General features: G+C 40.0%; 1 long non-coding RNA gene across 1 annotated transcript; it reads left to right on the forward strand.

The window, feature by feature from the left end:
• Nucleotides 1–3: 3 nt before the first annotated feature.
• Nucleotides 4–19,421, forward strand: LOC139628324 (uncharacterized). The gene is made up of 3 exons (XR_011692750.1): nt 4–5,317; nt 11,881–15,545; nt 15,905–19,421. It is a non-coding gene; the product is annotated as an uncharacterized lncRNA (long non-coding RNA).
• The last annotated feature ends 5,025 nt before the right edge of the window (nt 19,422–24,446 follow it).

The following is a 24,446-nucleotide window of genomic DNA, read 5'->3' on the forward strand; positions in this document are numbered from 1 at the left end:
CACACACACACACACACACAGAAACACACACACACACATCAAACACACATTGAGGCTATAACACTGTCTCTATTTGTGATTTTCTTTTTTTGTTTGTTTTATTTATTGTGTCTCTTTTTTATTGGTTTGCTTCCTTTGAAAACCTGCAGCGAACGTCCTGCAGCGAACGTCCTGCTTGCTAACGGCGCTTTATAGATAACTATGCCCTGGCTTAATTTTTCCCTTTTACGGTCTGATGGTCGACCGCACTGCCAGCCATCTGAAGAGGTTTGAGTAAATAACTACTGACTTTTTAATCAAAGACACCGAGGCTTATGGCTCCACCTTAACACACATGCTTGAAACATCTGGATGACCAGCTGCTCCTTTCGCTAATCCGATCGGCTCCTTAATGTTCTCTGAGAACATCTGGCAGCACCTCAGCTCTTTGATTCATCTCACCTGGCAGAACCTTGCTATTTGGGCTTTACCTTGCTCAGTAAGCATGTAAAAGAACACACACACTTTCAAAAATGTCAACACTCCTGACTGGAATCCATCAACAGACACGAGAAGACAAAAAACGGTTTGCAGTAATCATATCTGTGGTGCTAGGGTGTTTTCCTGCAGGGTAATTGTGCTTGCACCACAGCCTCAGGTGACGCTGATCGCTGGCTCATTTGCTCTTTTTAACGTGCCACTGACAGTTCATACTCGGGGTTATTGGTACTAGCGGCCTGTTAATATCTGCCACTCTAATGCAGGGCAGAATGGCTGCAGGCTCCTCTGACTGCACACTATATCCTTCACTTCCCTTCAGAGCAGAAAAATGACACAGCCTTGATTGCAGAAGGTGACCAGGACGATTGCCTCTGTAGATCTAAATCAAACCTCTGCACACGATTAGCTTTCAGAAGGATGTATGACACATGTTGGGAATGTCTTGAAGGGATAAATGATTCTTCCTGGTAATGTTGTGCCACCATTAGTAAGGATATTATAACTGAGACAGTAGGGGGTAACATAATTACAGGCCCATGCCCTTAATCAATGTTGATAACAATTTCAAGACTGATGACCAATAATACTTTGCAAAATCCAATAAAGTTTTTTATTTCGAGCATAATTCAAAAACATTTCATGAGTTCAAGGGTACAGTCTAAGGCTCTGGAGCCACAAACTAAACAATAAATATGTTAAATATCAGGATGGACATCCATATGCAGAGAATTTTGTCAGACAGGCCTATGGGGAAGCCTGTGCAGTGTTTGGCTCACTTCCTTTTCAAAACCTGGGTTGCAGAGCGTCTGTCAGGGCAGCTGTCCAAACTACAGCCCAATCAGGCCGCGTGCCATCTTTCTGCAAATTCGGCCTCAAGCTGCGGAGCTCAAGAAAGCCCTGGCACACTTGTGGGTGGCGGAAATGGTCGTCATTTTGTATGGAAACACACTTTAGGTAAATTTAGATGAAGTGACGTGGAGAACAGCTCTATACGTGGTGCTTGGTGCCTCTCAGAGTAGACTCCTGCCATAATGAAACTGGCATTCAAGATGCTTATCTCAACAGCTGCATGGCTCTTCCTGTTGACATCACAAGCTCTCAACCTCCCTTTTGTGTCTTCCTACCTCTTATCTCAGTCATGTCATACTACTGAATGCCTGGCTTAAATAAATGCTTGGAGCATCTGTCATAAATTGTATGCTGTGCTCTCTAAAAATGTCTCTTTTCTCGGATGTGCTACAGATGAGGTGCTGGTTTCACCCAGACCCCATAGCTCCGTCTCTGTGCTCTTGAAATTGTCAGCCGCAATCATTTTACCCAGGCTCTTATGAACTCAACCTTGGCTAATCCACACAGCAAGACTTCTGATAGCTTCCTTGTGGAGATAATATTATTGGATACCATGTGATAAATCTTGATCGTTAGTAATCTGCTTTGAAGAGATTTGGAGGAGAGGAGAGGTGGGGAGTGTTAATCAATAATGCGAGTGGCCTGATCACCCCTAGGGGGCTGTGCAATTGCTGTACAGTGTCACTTTTCAATTCAATAAGCCACACAGCCGCAGCTTCACCCTGCAGAGCCGCTGCCTGTCCTTCCTTCTCTCTGCATATACACTGAGAATCTATTTTATAAGTCACAACCTCCAATTTACACAAACAGTCGGCTCCTCCAGACAATCACATATGAGCATAGAAAAAAAAGGACAACATGATAGGTATTGGTACTGGTAGAGCTGGTACCAATGCTTTCACAGTCGACGCTTGTTCAATTTGAGATCTCCTGCAGGATAAAGATGTTTCAGAAAAGTGACAGTAACTTCTCCTTGGTCCCCATGTCTAAACCCAACAGAGCTCCTTTGGGATTAGTTTGAACAGGATGTTCTCAGCATAAATGTGCTGGCAAAAAAAAAAAAAAAAAAAAATCAATGATTCCTGTGGAACAGCATGCTGTATTCATGGCTCCAAGATTTCACATACATAGAATCTATACTCAGTATATTAGTACTCAGTATGTCAGTCTTTCTTCCACACATCACAGTTGGTCATGTTTATTTTGTACATAACCAACTCAGGCATGCTTAATACAAGCAAAGTGAAGCATACTTAATAGACAAAGAGAGAAAAGATGGAGGAGGAAAACAAAAAGCAATGCTTCATGTTTTCCTCCTGCGCAGTGAACAGCTCGCACTGCATAATTTGTTTTTACCTAATTAAATAGCGTGCAAGAGGATGGTGAGGTGTCATTGTGAGGGTCTGTAATGATCTGCCACCTATGCTGAGAGCACGGTGTAGATCTGATTGACTGTGACACTTCCCTTGGTGGATAACCTTCAAGACAGCGAGAGGGGGACAGCTTTGACTCTGCAGTACAGTTGTTTCCAAGTCAGGATTTTCAGCCAACTCGACATTTTTGTTGCAAAATAAATTGGTTGCACTTTTAATTTTAATTTAATTAATTTTGTTTTTATGAACTCTCAATATTATCATTGTTGTCTCGTCTTCTTCACTACATCTTATTTTCAAAATATATATCATTCACTCCTCTGCACATATACTGTCAGTTCATCTCAGCCGCCCCCGCACCATCCTCTTGTACATTTCTCTCATGTTTAACCTAAAAACTCACATTTTAATGTTTTTGTTCATCATCTGCGATGTGAAAAAAAAAGATGAACGTGCTCTGGTTTTCTCAACTGATGCACTGACTCATCAACTTCTCGTGGGAAACTCTGGTTGTATCCTTAACTAGTAGGTTACTAATAGGTTACATTAATTTGTGAGACTACATGTTCACAGCTACCACATTTACTTTTCCCCCTACGGTGCGGAAGCTGTTAGGTTGCACAGACTTTAGGGTAATATTAGCATTAGCCTTTTCTCTTGTACTGTTAAAAAAAACATACTGTTTGAAAGATGCAAGCTAAGCAGCCAAATTAGCACCAGTACTAACTAACTCTGGTGAGGCTCTTTTACAATTTTCTGACATTAAAATGTCAACTGGAGATGGCGTTTTCAACCAAAGTATGGAGTTTAATGTTAGCTTAATTAGCCAGCTAGCTAAGTTGATTAAATCCACTGGCAAGAGTTGTTATTACAGTGAGCATAACCAACAGTCTTTAAATAGAAATGTAGAACGATCGATGACTGACAGTAGTGCTAACATTAGCAAGCCAGGCTAACTAGCTTTCACTTTCATAGTGCACTAATCACCTAGCTTGCTAACTCTGCATTTCCAGGAAATAAAAATAAATGGACATACATTTATACATAGCTAGTCTACATTTCTACTCTTAGAGACCATTCAAAGTGTTTTACTATAATTAACATTTTCATTCATTTACATTCACCAATTCACACACACATTCATGCAATACACACACATATAAACTGATGTGTGTCTGAAATATGCACAGCAGCTTTGATATCAGCATAATTTAAATTCCCTTGCACACAAAGTGAGGAGACTTAATATTTCAGTTCAAATTTAGAAGTTGGTATCCGACTACTTTTAGTGGTTACAGACAAATTGTGACACTTGTCAAGTAGAGCTGGCTGTGGGTGAGGAGACTGGCTGACTGACACTCTTCCATCTTTAACAAATACTGTTTGAGAACTTTTAAGGCAGGTGTTTAACCCCTCCCTGTTGTACAAGCTACTGTTTAAGCAAGAGGGAGCGTCTTTGGTTGTAGGAACAAAAAAATGTAGCTATGACAGGTGTAGCATCAGTAATTAAGGGGGACAGAGCTTAGAAAATAGTCAATAATGGTAAGGTGCAGGGAGAGGTGAAAAATTTGTCCCAATCCTCTCTATTCATCCTAAAGCTGCAGACACCGTCAGAGGGCTATTTTAAGCAACAGGTCATACTCAATCTTTCATCTCTTTGTAAAAAAAATCTATCAGTGAAAAAGTCAGCTAAAGCCACCTCCTGTGACATCTCTCAGTGGGGCTGAACGGCTGCTGTATCTCTCCGGGATCACAGGTGATCTGTCATAGCAGGCAGGTGTTTTGTATGCTGTTCAGCGTCTCTTCAGAACAGCATCTGCTCCCTCTACATCCTCACAATCAGCTGCCTGTGCGCGCGCACACACACACACACACACACACACGCACGCACTCTCTACACTAGTCAGATGCTGAATCTCTTTGTGCTCCATGCCCTTTCCAACCCTGCTGTTTATCTACACTTTCCCCAACACAATCCGCCTCAACATGGAGGCGACAAAGTCATACCTGCGTACAAGCGTTTTCTAAGTAGCAGAGTTTAGTCTGTCAGCAGGCCGGCTTTGCTGTAAAGCTACGTGAATGCACAGGGAATCAGGGCAGTAGCGCTTGGATGGGCACAGTAACAATTAGTTGCGGTGGAGGACAGGGAGAAACGTCGCTGGCTGTGAATATGCATGACGCGGTTTTTCACTCCTTGTCATTGGGACTTAATAAAAATGCACGACTCAACAAGGGGCACTGAGCAGAAAGATTAAACTGGGCTAAGCCACCAAACTGCCTGCATCTCTTGAATTTTACATCTCATAGGCCTGGAGGCATGGTCTATCCCCCTGACATGCTCCACTGGTCTTTGAAGCAGATCTGAATGCATGCACCGGTGTTTCTGAGGTGATTCAGGAAGGCCTCTCCAATCTCCTCACCGATGGACTGGAACAATGCCAGTAGAGCTCACCCACACTGCATCTCTTCTCTGCACGGGGACAGGCTTCAGATAAGGACCGCACTGACCAAAGGATTCCTGACGTGGTCAACCTGGCAGCCACAGATCCACCAGGTCGGCACAGATGGAGGAACGGATGACTAAACCTGACTCACCATGCGGGTGGCTGCATTTGGTAACTGTGCACACCGGCAGGAAGAAGTCACATTAAAGACTCTGCACATGGATACAAATAGCAAGTAATAGGTGGTGGCAGTAAAATTCAGATAACTCAATCATGTCTGCCAACCTGGAATATATATTTTACATTGGAACATTTTTGATGTATTACTCAATATTTTGCTTTGAGCTACAAACCAAGAAAATATGTATATTAATTGGGCTAACGACAGAGGCAAATAGATTTCTCTGGACATTCCTGCACAAAAATATTTCTCTGGACAGAATGCTGTTTAAAATTCAAATCGTCTCCATGTAAATAGGGCAAATCTATGGGGCCTTAATTCATGATTCTGGGGTAGCCTTGTGTGATTCAGGTGAGCAAGACAGGTAACACAACATGTACTTTTACATAAACATTTTTTATATAGTGAGCTTTAACTGTGAAGTCTTGCAAGTCAACAGGGAGGAAATTCTTTCTTTTTGAATACGGTGAAGTAATTTGCTTATCTCTGACTTTTTGCATTTAAACAGGTTTTTGCCATATTTTAGATTTGACCTGTTATAAAGAAATGTACATTTTCTGGGGCAGCCTGGTAGTTGAGTGGTTAGGGCGCGTACCATGTTGAGCGCAAGACGCTCTTAGCAGGCACTCACCGGTTTGACTCCTGACCGGTCCAACTCTTTCCTGCATGTTATTCCCCTCTCTCCACCCCCTTTCCTGTCAGTCTCCACTAAGCTATAATAAAGGCATAAAAAGCCGATAAAAAATAATAATAATTAAAAAAAAGAAATGTACATTTTCTAACGCAATACAGAATCAAATGATTCATTCAAATGCAAATATGCGCCATCATGGAATTTGCATTTATCCTGTATTTCTCTTTCAAGACAAAGATTTATTTAAGGCTAAGATACCCTTAAAGCCCCTATAAAAAGGAAACAGACAAAAACACAGATACAGAATTTTTTTATGTGAAAAAAACAAAAACCTTGTGTTTATGTCAGATCTTTTCACTCATAAGAAGCTGACTGAGAAAATATGATTTCAGGGCAGATTATTTTGTTAAACTATAACAACATCACAATCTGTATCTCTAAATCCCCATATGAAGTATGAAATTAGGGCAGATGTACCTGCTCTCAAAAGGATGATTTACATTATTGTGAGCACAGGTTCATTCTTCCTTCCCACTCCATCATATGCAATATCAACAGTAGTGGTCTGTCTATGCGTGGGCTACCATCTGCTTCTCGTTCGCATTCGTGGGGCATCATCATTGCAGTCAGGAAAGGAGGGATATATCATTTCTTCCTGGCCATATGTATTCATCAGAGGAAGAAAGCCTTCACTTGATATTCAAAAACCATCCATGTTAGGCTGTCAGCGTACACCTTCTGATTTCTGGGCTTTTTGTAACACTCTGATTCTCTGCCACTTTCCTCTCTGGTCTTCGCGAGCTCTGTCAGGGAGAAAGGATTCATTATTTGAATACATCCGCTCTGTTGCTAATTTGTAGAAGAGTGAAACAGAGACCGATGCCCTCTCTGACCTGAATCTGCCGTGTCTAATTATGCCTTCTACCTTTTTTTAGGTCACACCTGGTGTCACAGCGCCACACTTCAGCAATGTTCAGTGCTGCTTTTAATGGGTTTTCTGCCACAGGTTAAAGTTAAAAAAATAAGGCCTGGCATAGACTGCTCCATATTAGGGATCAAAATCACCTGCAAGTGGGGGCAGAATCATTTAATATCTGGAGAAGAAGAGAGGTGAGATGAAAAATTGAAATGAAGCAGTTCCAGTCTCAATCATTTTATATTAATAATGTCATTACTCACTTTTACGTTACTGCTAACTAAACTGCTGTAAGTATGTCATTTGTATGCAAAAACATCTGATGAGGACAGGGCATCACTACTTTAGTAATATGGACCACCGCTGAAGCAAAATATTTCTATGTCTGACCAAAGAAGCTTCATATTATCAGATGGAAATACACTGTGTCTCTGTTTCTAACATTCTCCTATATAACATGCGACGATAACAGATACGTATGATGTAGTTTTTTTTTCTCATTTTCTTCCTCTGAGTTTTGTTTTGACAGATGAGGAATTGGGATTTAATTTATTTGACTTGTCACAGGCCCTCAGATACAGCGCTGGCTTCAGATCTTTAAGTGGCAAATGGAACAGCTTTCTTTTGCTCGGCTCAGCTGCAACATGTCAGTAAACAGGAATGTAGAGGAAGAAAACATCAGGGAATCCCTGTTTTCTGTCCTTATCATTGGGTAAAAATCAAAAGCTTTTTGTTTTCACATCTTTAAAACTTCTTAAAAATTGTTATCTATTGGCAGACATGGAATATAATATTTATTATTATGTTTTCATCAATGTTTAATCGGCTGAAACTAAGAAACACTGTGTTTTCATTTTAGGTTAGAGTGAGCCCTTCATATTTACACAGGGAACGATCATGTTGCACCATCCTATTTCTATAGTAGCCCCGAACAAACCAAACACTGGCTCCTTTAACGTTTTTACAGTGCTTGAAGGCCTCTGTATGTTCGGCTAAACACTTGGAAAGGAGGGGTAAGAGGAGGGATATCCATTTGGTTGTACAACCTCATGGCTAGATCTACTGAATCTAACTGGAAAGGCGAAAGTGAGACAGGCACTGCCAGCTAGACAATCAAAATTAGGCTTAAGAAATGTGGGATGGATAAAGTACTCAATGTGCAGGAGGAGCAGACAACTCAGTTGTATTGAAGTAGAATGACCGATAAGTGACATTAGTGCTAATGTTAGCAAGCAAGGCTAACTAGCTTGCACTTTCCTTTCCTAGCTTGCTAACTCTGCATTCGATGGCACTTATATAGCTAGTCTATACTTCTAGTCTTAGAGACCACTCAAAGTGCTTTAAAATAATTTACATTTTCGTTCATTTACATCAAACCTATACACACAATCATACACTTGTGGCAGAGCCATCAGGGGGAATTTGGGCATTCAGTATCCTGCTCAAGGACACTCAAACCTACGGACTGTAGGAGCCAGGCATCAAACCACCTACCATCCAATTATTGGACAACCCGCTCTACCTCCCTAGCCACAGCCGGCCCCAACAGGATAAAAAATTAACAACACATTGGGTCCTCCCAATTGTTATTGCGAAGAGACAGATGGCTTGAACTGCTAACAGCTGAAGGGCTTGTTGAAAAAGGGAAAAAACATCACTCATCAGTCAACTTCTGCCATGGGAAACACCCTGCCAGAGGCTTGAAGATTAGACATGTTTCCATATGAGTCCAAAAATGGTTTTATCCTTTTGGAAAATATTCACAGTGGCTGTGATATTCTCACAGTTTATATTTCCTTGCACACAATGAGGAGAATTGAAATTTCAGCTCAAGTTTAAAAGTTGGTGTAAGACTACTTTTAGTGGTGATTGACAAATTGTGACCAATGACTGGTAATGTGGAGCTGACTGTGGGTGAGGAGACTGGTTGACTGACACTCTTCCATCTTTTAACAAATACAGTTTGAGAAGTTTTAAGCCAGGTATTTAACCCCTCCCTGTTGTACCAGCTACTGTTTGAGCAAGAGGGAGCGACTTTGGTTGTACTTGGAAGTTCTGTGTGAATATGTGGAGCTCATTTTATTTTCTCTGTGTAAGTAGCAGATTAAAATAAACACTTTTATTGGTCTGATACTTTGAATATTTGATGAAAGGACTTATGTCGGACCAAAAAGATGGAAAGCCTTATTTTACTTATCAAAGGGTAAGTAAACTGAGTTTAGATGGGTTTATCCTTCTTTATATCCCTGCTGCAAAGTGAATTTCAGTCTTAAGTCCTTTGACACTGAGGCTTTGCTTAACAGGAGGAGTTGAGACAGAAAGCCCTGAAGGCACTGAAAATGAAGGACTGTTAAATAATTTTTGTCAGAAGGTGTGTCAGGCTTCAATTCGAGCAGACAAGACTTCAACAAGAAACAGAGGGTAGTTATGTGGGGAAAAGTGTGTGTCATGCTCAACAGCTTCCCACCCCAGTCTGATCAAGCTCTTGAACTGGATGGGCAGATCCTGAGTAGAGCCAAGTCCTGAAAGACATACACACATACACTATTTTAAACCCACGTCTTGTAGCATTTACATACTTGACTTCATATTAGGTCACCAAGTTTCAGAGTCTGGCTCGAAGGCAATATAAGCATATGAGTATAAATCTAAAAAAACAGATGTCTTTGTGATCCTGAAGTGAACCGATTAGTTTTAAGCCAATTATTTTCTCAGTTTCTATTCTCCCCTTGGGCGACATCTTTCAACAACATTATGTCGCCTTCCTCTGCGACGCTTATGATTTGCTGATCTACCTCCCACCCAAAGCATCAGACTCTACCTGTTTAATTTCCCTGACCTGCCTGTTTTACATTCACAGTTGAACACCTCAAAATTTATTGAAACTTAATCAGGAAAGATTCTATGGCTCCCAAAGCCAAACCAGCTCTCCAGCATTAACTTGACAGCCTGTCTGCTTACATTAAGTCTTTAAGACCTCTCTCTGTGAACAGCTGACTCTGAGTACAGAATCCTGTTTTCGTCAGCAAAGGGATTTTTCGATAATAAAATCATTCCTTTCTCAAGGTAACCTAGAAAAAGTGGTGTATTCTCTTATTTCATCTTGTCTGCATTAGTGCAACACATTACACTCTGGTCTCAGGCAAAATAGCATAAATCATTTACAGCTGGCACAACATCCTGTGATACAGCGACCACATTTACTTTAAGATTTCATGTAAATACCTTATTGCTCATAAAACCACTTGTCCTTGCTTCATTTTATATCAGTGACCTTTTGACCTCTGTACCTGTTCATAACCTAAGGTGTTGGAATAACCTGCCTGAGCATCTCAGGTTAGCTAGTTCTGTATCCACCTTTATTCTCTTCTGAAATCCTAATTATAAAAAAAATTGTTTTTTTTTATTTGGTGATCTTATTTAATTGCTTTGGTGCAGTAATTTCCCTATTTCTTTGTTTTGTTTTTTGTTCTTACTGTGTAATTTAATTGGTACTTTTTGTTTCTAATATTCCTTTTACTCAAGCAGCTCTGAGTAACATTGTCACGAAAGGTGCGAAATGATTAATGATGATGATGATTAGGGTAAAAAATTAGTCTATTTAATGTAACAAGTGCAATTTATACAATGACAATCAGGTGGACCAACTTTTTCTCCAGGGTAAGAAGGAACCCATTATGGCACAGGTGTGTGCTGAACTGAAGTGTTACCATCCTTACAGTATCTTGCTTGTTTGACTAAAGCTGCCAAATAAATGTGGTGGAGTAGAAAGTACAATATTTCCTTCTGAAATGTAGTGCAGTGGAAGTGTAGAGTAGCATAAATTGGAAATAATAGAGGTAAAGTACAAGTACCTCAAAATTGTACTTAGTACTTAATTACTTTCCACCACTGCTAATACAATTACTTAGCAATCAGCATAAATGTACTTTAATATTGTTCAATCACCCAACAAGGTAAAACTTCTGTGTGAAAAAAAGGTAAAAGGTAAAAGGCTAACTAAATTACCACAACAACACAAAATACTATTAAATAAAAATAATGAGCTCAATATTGATGTCAAAATGTATGTTTACTAATCCTCCATTGTCTCACTGCTCATTACTGTTCTCCAGTTTTTGCTAAAATTAGGTAATAGATTACATTTATATTGGTAATGAAATGCCAAGCGCTATCAGCTAGCTAACAGTTAGCTTAACTGTAACTTAAGGCAAAAGTTACACACCAACATCAGCGTTCATCCATAGATACTTGACACAATCTATTTCAGAAATAATGATGGTAATAAAGTAAAGTATTAAACAAGTTAGATGGTTAGTTACTGCTGCTTAAATTTACCTACAGTGTCCACGAGATGCACAGGAGCAGAGACTTAAGGCTGAAATCAAGGTTAAGAAATGGTATGGTCCACCTGAGGGGTGTCTGAGATCTTATTAGATTCTTCCTGGCATGAATATGGGAAATATATTGTAATGTTTACAATTACAGGTCAGAAGGACAAATGTTTCAACTTCCCCCGTGTGTTTTTACAACTTTTGAGGGGGTCAAAGTCTTAATCAGGGGGTCAGACTCCTTCCAGTTCCTCCAATAATTCGAACCCTGATGTAACCCCCCATTGCCGTGGGACTGTAGACTCCACGTTCTCTGGCCAAGCTTGAGAGGAAGATATGCTATGTCCCCCAAACTTTTGTGTAAAAACAATGCACCTTGTCTATTTATACCAACACATGAAACTAAAACTCTATGTATAGCAGCTGCTTCTAGCAGACTGAAACCGGTTTAGTTGTAGGTTTTACAGGCAGGCATCCTGGAAGGTGTTTTCTTACGTTCTCCCTGCACCACACCACATGACACTGGATGATTTTCATGGTTTGCTGTATGAATATCCTCAAATAAGGGTTCTCCTTTCTTGGTCAAATAAACAAGTAAGCTTTCATCAATCTTTCATCAGTGGTGGATGACATAGAACAACTAATATCCAATTCAATCTGTTTGCTGTCTAGTTTTTAAGTTAAGATGGAAGGAGTATCTGTGAAGCCTCAGACGGGATTGAAGGAGTCCATCCTCTGGGCTGGGAAGGTCTTTCATACCTGCAGGGAGTCAAGACGAGGTGAGTCAAGGTCTGATTAATATTGGAGGATTTTGGTGGATTCACTTAACGTTTGTGTGTATAAAACCTCCAAACAGCTCTACTGAAATGGTAAAAAAACAAAAAAACACAGACAACGAGACAAGGCCAGACAGATCACCAGAGCCTGAAATCATGTTAAAGTTGCATCCACACATGCACTGAAAATTAAATGTTTAAATGTTTAATTCTAGGTGGACCAGCTTCAGTCATTGCTTATGGCTGTCAGTACTTTAAAGCAGTAAAACAGTGAACAGAAAAGAGCAGCATCTTTATTTTACAAAATGACGAAATATGGGAAACTCTATAAATTCAGAATTTATAGTATTGTAAAATATCTAAATTTACAGAATATAATTTTATAATCTGTCTGCAGATGGCCATGTACAGAGAAAAACAAGTGGATTTCTAATATATTTTCTATACATATAAATTCCTGCTTTTCCAAATGTCCTTTTGCTTTTCTGCATCTGTATGCTAACCATGATGCTGCTTTCTCAGTCCGGTCTCCCTGGCAAAACAGCTTTAATCTCAACAGGCTCACTCAATTGTTAAAGAAGGTTAAATAAAGTCAATGCAAGATAAATATAAGATTAAATAAATTGATAAATGCTGTGCCACATTATAGTTGTTGGGGTTTGTCCCAGTTTCAATGCAGTTTGCATGCTTTGTACCTGGTACTCATACTGAATAATAATAATTTTAAAAACCCTGTTTTAAAGGGAGAACAATGCACATTTGCAATAACTCTTAATATTTTTTATGTGACATCAGTTTTGTTAGATAACATAACATGGCAGATAACACGTATCAAGTTATTACTGATCTGCATACTGAAATTATAATTTCTCTGGCACAACATGGATATTATTGCAATGTTCAGTGCTGTTGGTGTTCTTTCTATGATGCTGCACTTCTACTGAATCAAAGACTACTGCTACTACCTCTGGCTTTTACTACTGACACAACTGCATTCTGTAGTCTTTATAATACTGCTACCACCACTGATTCTGTGACTTATATATCACATCATTACTACTAGTATTCCTAAAACTCCATTTCCATTTCTGCTTCTGTTGCCATGATTACTAATACTACAGCTACCACCTTTAGACAGGCATTTTAAAATTATGTAAAAATACTCTACTATGATGAATATTTTGTTTAACATGATCTTCACACATAAATAATGAAATAAGGAAAACATTTCTGCTTGCAGTGGGTTGACCGGCCGGAGACTCGGCCACATATTTGAGCCTCAGTCAGACCCAGATTCAGGAGTTTATTGAGGAATGAGGGGTTTTTGTGTACCCAAACAGCGACTAGAGGATGCATCAGAATGGTAAGCCCAGTTAGCATCTTTTATTTGTTTATGTTGTTTGTTAGCTTGTAGAAGCTTACACAGTGTTAGTGGTGTGCTAATGCAAACTCTTGCTCTCAGTACTGACAAGGTTTTGGGTTTATTTTGCCCAGCCCTATCTCCACAAGTTGACATGACAGGTATATGACTTATGAAACTCTGAATCTGTTGTTACGAGTCTGACATTGATTCACTGCAGTTCCAACCTGGAAATATGCAGTCATGGCATTGACTGCTTATTTCACTCATGACATGATCTGTATTATATATTTTTTTTTAAAAACACCATATGGACATGTTAACAAGGTTAAAAATTTGATTTTCATTGGAGAGGTCTTTAAAGGTTCTGTAAATGTCCGTCACTGACATGAGATGTCAGTCTAGACCACAAACATCCTGAACCAAAACAAATGCTTCATCGTGCACACCTCTGCCATCCCTTTGGCTGTTTCATGTTCTCCACAGCATGTTATGAAGCCCAGTGAAAGTGTTCACTAAACAAACAACGAGAAGCACAAATGAATAAAATCACATGAAAATTATGAAAAGCATGCCTACTATAGCCGGTAAAAAGACATGTAACATTATGCAGCATCAAGTTGCTTACACATTGAGGAGAAGTCAGTTCTGAGTCAAGCTGGAGCCTTTTAGAAATTCGTAGGATTCTCCATCTCCGAAAGACCAAACCAGTATTGGTTCTGGTCTACAGTCGACCTGGGAAAGATATTCAGCCATGGCCCACACAAATGACAGGCAGACAGAGAGGCCAGCAAAAGCACTGACGGGGGCCAGTGAACGCTTTTTAAACTTTATGGAAGTTTATGGCCAGTCCACCTGAGATATCTTTCTTTCTCTCTAGCTGATATTTACATACACAGTAGGTGTTCAGAGGACACTTTGTACAAACCAGTTAGCTTGAATATTATATTGAACCATATATTGAACCTATATTGAACCATTTTTTGTGTCCAATGAAAAGAAACTAAAACAGTTAAAGCGGTGTGTTTTTTTTCAAATGGCAAAGCCCAATAGGTTGATGTTTCATCAAAAGGTGACCAGTGGTACTTAAGATGTATGTCAGGTACAGACGTTTAAACAAACTCTAATACAACATCTTAGAACAATCAGTGCAAGTTAATTGAGAAAATTAAGCAATGACATTTTTTACCACAAGTCATGTAAAAAATTAGCTGCGTAGCATCTAAGATATTCAAAGGGTCAGTCCTCTGTCCATCTTTCATCTCCTATCAGTGTTGTGGAAGGACAAAAACAGTCACAACTGTGTTTTAACAAACAACAAACTACTGTTTCAGTCATGCAGCAAAAACGATTAACGTGAGCCTGCTACCATGCTTCATAACATGCAAAACATGATACTGTTTCTTCACTGCAGATGATGCCGTGTTTCTGCCTCACAGAGTTCATCTAACTGGTTTCATACGTGTCTTTACCACATCATTAACGAGTCAACGAGGTGAAAAACTGCAGTAGCCTCAGACAGACTGAGACATGAAGCCCAGCTCTGAAGAAAAAAAAGAGATATATTCTATTTATCTCCCCCTGGCCTGTATTTCTCCTAGAATAAGGGTCTGACTTTCTCCTTGGATTCTATTTTTCAAGGCTTTGTGACTGTGCCCCCTCCTACACCTCTGAAATGCTTTGAAGGTATCAAGGGTTCTATTTGTTTTTACTCACCTTTTTTTTTCCCAATCACCTCTTGACACTACCTCAAATGTTCTTTGTATTGGAGAAGATTTCCTATCAGTGCCCATACCTGACACCAGAATGTCACTTGGACAAATAGTAGAAAGCCATATGGTCCTTATCATGAGGGATGAGATACTTGTCTCTCTTCCAAATCCACATTGCAAATTAGGCAAATACGACCAGTGTCTTTTAATTTCAAATTCATTTATTTTACAGCTTGTACATCTCAGTTTCACATCATGCAAATAAGTGCATCAGCTCTCATATTTAATGATCACTCTGCATCATTTAAGCCTTTTAATGGTTTGTTATGTTGATGAATCTGGAGTTCTTTTCCAGTGTAAATGTTGGAGTTGGGGAGATTTACAGGATAATATGTGTCTGCTGAGTGCATCTCAAGCAAGCAGCCCAGTGCATTTATGACCTCACAGCATCCCGGTGACACTGTGCTTAATTTCTCCTGTTTAACATGAGTAAGTGGCACGTTTTAAAAACTAAGAACTATGAATAATGTTTGTATTTAAAACATATTCGAAAATGATATTATGATATGAAATATTGAAAACTAGAATTACTGCCTTGCCACTGTATGCCTCTGACAACCAGCCAAGTTGCAGTAAATATAGTCACAATCTCCTCTTCCAATATTTCACTTGCAACACAAGAAAAGAGAATAACTGTACTTCACAGATTTTTGTCTTTTTTAGTATTTTTGGGGCATTTTTTGTGCCTTTATTTGAATATAGACAGTGACAGGAAATGAGGGGAGTAAATAATACGAAATGACACCCAACAAAGGCATCCAAACATCTAAAATAAACTTCTTTCACAGGGTGTCTGAAGCAGTGAAGTGTGATGACTCCAGATATCTGGAAGGAACTCAGACCACAACTTCTGCCCTTGTGAAAGGAGCCAGTTGAAGTCTTCCGGGGATCTGATCAGTGTGCCTCCCAGGTGCCTTCTGCTGGAGGTATTCTGGGCACGTCCAAGTGGGAGAAAGCCCTGGGGAAGACACAGAACACGCTGGAGGAATTACATATCCTATCCCTCAAGAAGAGCTGGAGAATCTGCATGGAGAAGAGTACATTTTGGTTGCTTTGACTACTGCCAGACCTACTGACAACACTGTGCTGTGTAGTTCTGTAGCAGATGAAGTGGAACAACAGCATGGAAAAATGCTTTCTATTGCTCTAAAATGAAGTCTAATTCTACAACTGCTTAGCCTGTCTTCCAATTCTGCCTACAGCAGTGCAGGTTGATAACAGGCAACTGCTTGGGGCCCCAGGCTGTTAGGAGACCCCGAGGGCTGACCAACTTTACTCCACAGCAGTCTCTGCAGCTCCCTCCCAATTAAACAACCAATGGAAGATTTAGATTTCTGTTATTCTTTGTGTCTATATTTTGAAAATTACAAGGATTTTTATGTTCTTAATATTCATATATTTAAAATTCTACCTACGTGAACATTTGGAATAAAAAATGTTGGTGGATGTCATACATTTGATACAATTTGTCATTGGTTTTTATTATTATTTATTACATGATTGTGATAAACGCTGATTGGAGGGCGCCCCTATCATTTTTTGCCTTGAGCCCTGACGGACTCTAGAGCCGCCCCTGCCTGCCTAATTTCATGGAGGGATTTTGGAGAAACCTTACATGTCATGGAGGCACCATGTAAAGATACTGTAGATAAGCAGTGCATTTGCCCAGCCGATTGTATATAAGTGTCAAGTTTAGTTTAACAACTAAAAATTAGATCTGTACCACCTACCAGACCACCACTGTTTTTTATTGCAAAGAACAGTCTTCATAAGGAGCTGTCTAACACCTGAAGGAAGGATAGGGCATTCTTCTCTTCTACAGACCCATTTGTGTCTAATGCATCCTCACACAGGACAGACGTCATTTTTGGATGTTCTGTGGAGCCACAATATACACTGCTGCTCTTCAAGGACAGCAGTGTGTACTGTGTGTTTAACCTCTGTTGAATATAATAAAGTTTGCAGCACTGTACGGTATTGTGCCTGTGAGAGTGTGATCCATGAAGGAGACAGCATTATAAAACCATCATAAATGAAAAGAGGCTGCAAAGAACAGTCCCTAAACACAGGTGCAGCTCTCCTACTATCCATAATCATTGACAAAACGGTGCATTAAAGAGCGTCCAAACACAATACAGCACAAACACTTGGTCATTTAACCTTGACTTAAAATCTAATTCCACCAACAGAGGATAGATAGCTGTGTCATCCGGTGGAGAGGAAAGCAGAATGTGGAATTTGTTCTGCTGTATAAGATGAGTAATTTCCCTCTTTTCCTGAGCAGAAAACTGAACATCACTTCAAACAGCCAGTTGGTATTATTCAGTTTAATCTCATATGTACATATTCTCCACTCATTAATTAGGAAATTTGTCTCACTAATTTCAACTACTTTAATTTATCCTTCGTCATCCTGTGTAATTTTACATTTTTGGTGTAGTTTCTTTTATTTCTTACCAAGTTGCACTGCTGATAACACCATCATAATGGTGCAATCATTTCTCATGCATTTATATTCAGGGTGAAGCTGCATTAGGCAACTGATTTGAGCATTTGAGTAATTAGGGCATCTCTACAGGGTCTCAAAGGCCAGATGGAGTGACTTACTTTATAATTTCAGCTGATGATTGTAATGTTATTTAAAAACCACATTAAAACAGTTCCTTCAGCTGAAATTGTGAGATGACTGTATTCATATTATTATCATCTTACTCTGTGTTATCACACTTTAAAGACTTTTTAATTTGATTCTTTTGATTCTATTATTTCTGGCTCAACACAATTTCCCTCCCTGGAATAATTAAAGATTAATCTCTACTAGTTTTTCAGTCCAATTGATTCAACTTAAACAACTGATGATGAATAACTCTTTGAATACAGGTTTCTGAAACACACTGACATTAGTGATTGGGTGTGTTTTCGGTTGAAGGAGCTCAGATAACAGTGTTTGGTCGCTGATTGGCTGTAATGGCATGACTGAGCTGTAGGAGGTTGGCTTTAATGTTGGCTGCAAGGCCAGCACCATGCAGCCTGCTGGCCTGGCAGTGCCAGTCCAGGCTGCAGATGAATAACAGATGTTGGCTGACAGGCAGGACCATTTGTCATTTAACTGTCTAAGCAAAACAGGCTTGAGGGTGCCATCATAAGTCAATGTCACAGGCCTGGACAGCAAGAAAGGGATCCAAACATTTCAATACAGTTTAACCCCTCTCGGCTTTGTCCCATTGTGTCTCTCTCATATCCAAAGCCACTGCCCAGTCTGACCTGCTGCGTGTTTGCTCTGCAGCCCCTGCACTATCTCGGCAGATACTTGCTCTTCTCCTGTGATCCAGATAAATGGCTCGACATCTTGTAGCACTGGAGGTTAGTCCAGACCAAAATCATGGGACTCAGTTAAAAAGAACTTGCTGAGCATTTATTGCACTGGGGAGATAGTTCAGTGCTTGAGTTTTCCTGTTTCCTCTATTGCTCAATTTTAACCTGTTTCTGCACTAAAGAAAGATTCGACTGATAAACTGTGATGTTAAAATCAATTTTTTTGTCTGCTATACTGTTCCCCTTTCTTGCTATGACTAAATTGTGTTGAATAACGTCATTGCCGGTTATCGTACATTTCTGATTGAGTCTGATGGTTTTTCAATTCTTCAAATTTCTGTTATTACTTTCTGTCACTGCCTGCAAAGAAAAAAAAATAACCACAGTATGTAGGATGACATGGATTTTAACTGCACAGATTTTTACCATGTTTTCAAGCAGTTTCTTCCCCAACACTGAGATTTACCGCAGTAGATACGGAACCATAACTGTAAATTGCGATATTTTACTGGCGTGAAATGCATATGCAGTTAAATTAAACGGCATTATGTTCAGTTCTTTCCCAGCCCCCACCTCTAACAAACAGCTGCACTGCCTGGAGGTAGTTTAGAGCTACAGCAAATGCCAAATTGACCATTAATAGTCAACTATAATAAAAAAGCTCTGTTGTTTTGTGATGAACTTGCGTTGGCAATGTTTTAATAAATGTCAAAAAGCTAACACTGGAGCTGAGAATTGCGTACGTGTCTGTGTGGTTAATTTCTTCAGGTTGTTAGGGCACAGGCTCAGTGGTGGCATTGTTTTTGATGTTCTGAAAGAATAATGGCTTCTTTTATTAGCAGACAACAGCATGACGACATCCCTCATGTTGACAGGATTCTATATTCACCTCAGCGCTCTGGGGGCTCGGCTCAGCCATTTCTTCCAGAGCTCATCTCAAGGTCACCATGTCCACGTGCACAAACTCTTTCTCCCAGTTCTTCTGAGCGACTGCAGCCAGATGCGCTTAACTACATTTGGATTTCGTCCTCTCCCCTACACCCCCTCCTTTACAGCGCGATTGCATGTTATTTCGTGTTGCCATCATAAAGCTGCCTGTGAATAACTGTGACAAAACCCCCACTGGAAAAAAAATTTAAAAAAAAGCAAAAAGACATCATGCCAGAGGAGCCATGATGCAAACAGTCGAATCCCTGCGAGCCGGTCAGCCCTGCAGCCACACAAACCACTGCATCAGTCACCTGCCTTCAGCAGCTGCATGTAATCACAACAACACTCAGTTATGGTACCCATGAAACCTCACCCACCCAACAAGAACGAAAAATGAACAAGATTATCACTTCACAGACAGCTGACAAAAGGATGTTTATAGAATTCAATTACAAATGATTACAGAGATCTTGTTGTATGTGGTTAGTAAGATAGAAGGCCAGCTGTAATGTGATGCTATGAGCAGGAAAGTACAGAATCGGAAGGGAGAAAGACAGTCACAGTTTGGGCAGTGATGTGACACTATTATCCAGGGTGACATACAGTGAATAAGGGATGGAAAAAATGAGAGACAGAATGAGTAAGAGAGACGGAGAGAGAGAGAGAGAGAGAGAGAGAGAAATGACAGCAAACGAGATGTAAAAAGAACTTTAATGAGAGAGACAGACTTCAGCAGCACATCACAGTTGGGAGTTGGTTGCGTCCTGAGGCTTTAAGTCTGAGGAAAATCTTTGAACCTGTTTTTCAAAACCTCACAATTTCCTTTCTTGAATTAGTGAAATTGCTGCAAAGAAAAATGAATTCTAGACACAGTAAAAAAGAGCTGAGAAGGTAGAAACTGTATTCTCTTTTCAACACAAAGTAACACATGATGTCACAGACTGAACAAACCACCGACAGTTAACAAAGGCCAGGCAGCAATGAGATGAGAGACAGACAAGAAGATTGATGCCATTAACTGAGCGATAAATACAAAGCTATTGTCAGCATCACCAAACTCTGTCTCCCCACTCCCTGTACAGCTCACTTATTTTTGTCACGTTGCATTTTTTTTTTAACAGTGCATTTAGTAGGTACTCAGACCACTTGTAATGACACTTGAGATTTAGTTCAGGTTTCTCCCATTTCCCTTGATAATCTTTGAGATGTTTGTACACCTTGACTGGAGTCCACTTCTGGTAAATTCAGTTAATTGTACACGATTTGGAAAGGCAAACACAGGAGGAGGGAACTGCTTGCAGAGCTCAGAGACAGGATTGTGTCGAAGCACAGATCTGGGGAATGACACAAAAAAATGTTCCTGCATTTAAGGTTTCCAAGATCACATTGGCCTCCATCATTCTTCAATGGAAGAAGTGTGGAACAACCAGGACTCCCACTAGAGATGGCTTCCAAACAATCCGTGGGAGAAGGGCCTTGGTAAGAGAGGTGAACAGAACCCAATGGTCACTCGCTGAGCTCCAGAGACCCTGTGTGGAGGAGGGAGAAACTTCAAGAGGGACAACAATCACTGCAGCACTCCACTGATCTGGGCTTTATGGCTGAGTGGCCAGACAGAGGCCTTTCCTCAGTCAAATTTTTGAATCTCAGACTGTGAGAAACCAGATTTTCTGGTCTGATGAAACCAAGATGAAACAGTTTGTCATTCCTGTCATACCAATGTGAATGCACTTAAAATAGCAAGTGTGAGTATGGAAGTATGTGACTTAAGACACATTTGTCTGTGGAGAAATTTTGTCAGCGCAATAGTGTCAAAACCGTGCAAGATGCAGTCACGAAACAGGTGTGTAGGTGAGATCAAACTGAAGGCAGAGTTCAAAGATGGGTGTGGTCTGACCATGACTGCTCACAGGAATGACTACTAGGGACTCATGGGTTGGAACTAGGCATGGGACAATATGAAAATTTCATGCCATGATTATCCTGGCCAAAATAATTGCAATTCACAATATTAATGCGATAATCATGAAAATATGCTTTAAACTAAAAATGCTCTAAAAAACTGATGCTGTCTGTTGTTGGTTACATGTTCTGTTTTCTTTTTCACTGAGCCCATTCAAACAAATTCTGTCATTCGGAACGTACAAAATTATGTGGTAACGTTAACTGACTGGATTGGATAACGTTTGCATGAAGTCCTGAATTTCTATATCATTAATGATTATCATGATGATGGAAATTCATCACGATCAAAAGTGTTTTTTATCACAACGCTCATCCCTAGTTGGAACGTCAACATTGTTGACAGGCATTGCAGGTGGTGGACACAGTTACAATCCTGTAATTGTGTCCACCACCTGTATATTAACGTGGTTTCACTGAAGGTTGTAGAAGCCTGAATGTGATCATGGTCGACCAGGTTACTTTCTATCAGCACCCTGCCTTTTCCCTACAGAGTAAGAGTGAGTGCCAACATTTTTTAAATTGTTGCTTTTGATTAACCTAATGCAATTTATATGAATGCTCTGAGCCCAATTTGGTCCACCGAATTTCTTTCACACTGAGTGTTAAATGTAATGTTTCTTTGCAGTGTAATGCTCTATTTAATTTAATCAGTGCTCAGCCTGTACATTGAATTAATTATTGTGTTGTAGCATTGAATCACTTGCCTTTTCCTCTGCTTATCTTTCTTAGTTAGTCCAGGTCACGTGGTCTCCTGTAAAAAGTTGAACTTTTCTCTGTCTACTGTCTACTGAGAAGCCCCACAGCACAGCACTCTGTTCACCTCACCTGTGCTCACTGACTTTGATGTAGAAAGATTTGTGGCAGTTTGAGAGACGCCAAATCATGTGAACAAGTCCCTAGCTGACCAGAGTGTGAAGAGACAAAGCTGAGGGAAGCCATTACAAGGCAGAGGTCAGGAGGTGAAACTAAAGCCATCATTATTTTCAACTCTGGGAAAATGATGTGCGAAGTTTAAAGTGGCTTGCTCTTCTCTTTGGCTGTTTTTTGTTTAACAAAGCTCAACCGAAGCTGGCTTGTTTAGGGGATTAGGAGGCTCCTTAACAGGCAGGATTACAACAGTTTATAATTATATAAATATAAAATATTTCATCTTCAGGAAATAGGAGAACCAAACAACAGCCATTAGCTAATCTTAATAATAAAATAGGTTCAGCTAAAATTCAGCCAAGAGTTGTTGGTGAGACTTGTTCCTGTGTTAAAAACACAGGGGTGGAGGAGTGACTGCAGCATCAGTCATCACGAACATAAAACCAAACACACACCTTCAGATGAATCCCTGTGGCCCTTCATATCCCCGAAACACTGCAGTCAGAAAACATATTCTCACCCAAGTCTGACTGTGATCATGGCAACGGACCTGTAAACAGAATTTGCATATAAATGAGGTTGGGAATTAGCATCAGTTTGTTCTTTAATGTAAGCATTACTTCTTAGAGAGTATAGAGTAATTGCATGTTGATGACACACCTTCATGGGATTTAAATATTTCCATGCAGGGAGTTATGTGGGAGGAAGCAGAGAAAAACACCTGTGAGTTTGAAAAATAAAAATACGCACAAACAAAGATCTCCACACAAGACACACACTCATCATAATTACACAGTCAATATCTGCATCAGGGCTTTCTGCCATTTTGTTATCATTTCATCTGTGCTTTATTTTATCATGTACTCATGTCATTTGTATGTATGTGCATAGACAGTCAAGTTAGTGGTTCAGAACATGTCGTTCCTCATAGCATTTGGTGTTTAAAAAAAGAAATCAGGAGCATTCAGGAACAGCGATACCCCTAAGAAGAACTCAGGAATATATCACTATTAATGCTAAAAGAATTTCTACATTTTAGGTCTAAAACAACTACAGTGACTTGCACAGAAAGCAGGAGCACTTCAAAATGATGGATATGCAGCACATACTCTGTGAGCTGATGTTTGCCCTCTAAAGTTTAAAGAACAAGCTCAGCATTATATTTTTCTCGGGCAACCGGAGGTATGAGATCATGTCAAATCAAGTCGATAAAGCACCACCATTCATTCAGAATGGTCAGTATATACATGATTTGTTATTCTCTCCATCTTCTGGGTTATAATTATCCTATGAAATGATCAACATTTACTCTGAGCAAAGATCAATGAAACTGTGTGACGGTAAGTACAGCAAGTGATTGGTGGTGATATTTGAACATGCATGTAATTACAGTAACATGGATTCATGGCCATCATCTGTGAGGTGTATACTCAGCGAGCTACACTCCCTGATTAGCATCGAATAGCACTTTGTGTCCCAAAAGTGTCTCCCAGCTCGCTGCTGATGCTTTCAAACACAACTGTGAATTGTTTTGAAGCAGATTGCTATCTTCATTCTCTTCCCCCCCTACAGCTAGGCAGTAGCTAGCACCACAGCTAAAGCTAATGATGAAAACTTCCAGGACTGATAAGCAAATCAGAAGCACCATTGGGGTGTGTGTGTGTCTGTGTGTGAGAGAGAGAGAGAGAGAGAGAGAAAGAGAGAGAGCGAGTGTGTGTGTACTGGTTCAAACTCAAAGCCAATCAGTGGCGCCTTCACTCGGCATGGGCTCATTATCAAATGTTACATGATGAGAATTTCTCAACATGTAAATCATTTGCAGCAGGGGGGTCTGTAAGGGATTACACACTTGGAAAAATGCTTTTTTTGTGTGTGTGTGTGTGTGAATACATGTGGTCATCGTTCAAATTTAACTCTTAAGGTAATGAAAATAATGATTTCTAAAATCTCAACCAACTCTCATCTTCAAGTGGGCGTGTGGTGCATGAGAGCAGTGATGGATTTTTCCCCAGTACTGGCAGGAAACTAATGAAATATGTGATGTCTTACAAATGCTTCCATTATGTGAGACATCACCTTTTTTCTCCATTTCCCAGGTGTCAGTAAGTGGTTTTCAGGCCTATGGGAGTCATCCATGGCTCTCATTAGAAACCCAGTTGTGACCTCGTCTTAAACATGTCATCTGCAAGCGTCTCTGTGGTACCATGCACTACTTAAAGGGCTCATTGATTGCCAGTAGAATCACTAGGCTTC

The sequence above is a fragment of the Trachinotus anak genome, unplaced genomic scaffold (genome assembly GCF_046630095.1).
Source record: "Trachinotus anak isolate AG129_WGS33_773 ecotype Australia unplaced genomic scaffold, CSIRO_AGI_Tana_v1 ptg000011l, whole genome shotgun sequence".
In the NCBI taxonomy this organism is placed as follows: Eukaryota; Metazoa; Chordata; class Actinopteri; order Carangiformes; family Carangidae; genus Trachinotus; species Trachinotus anak.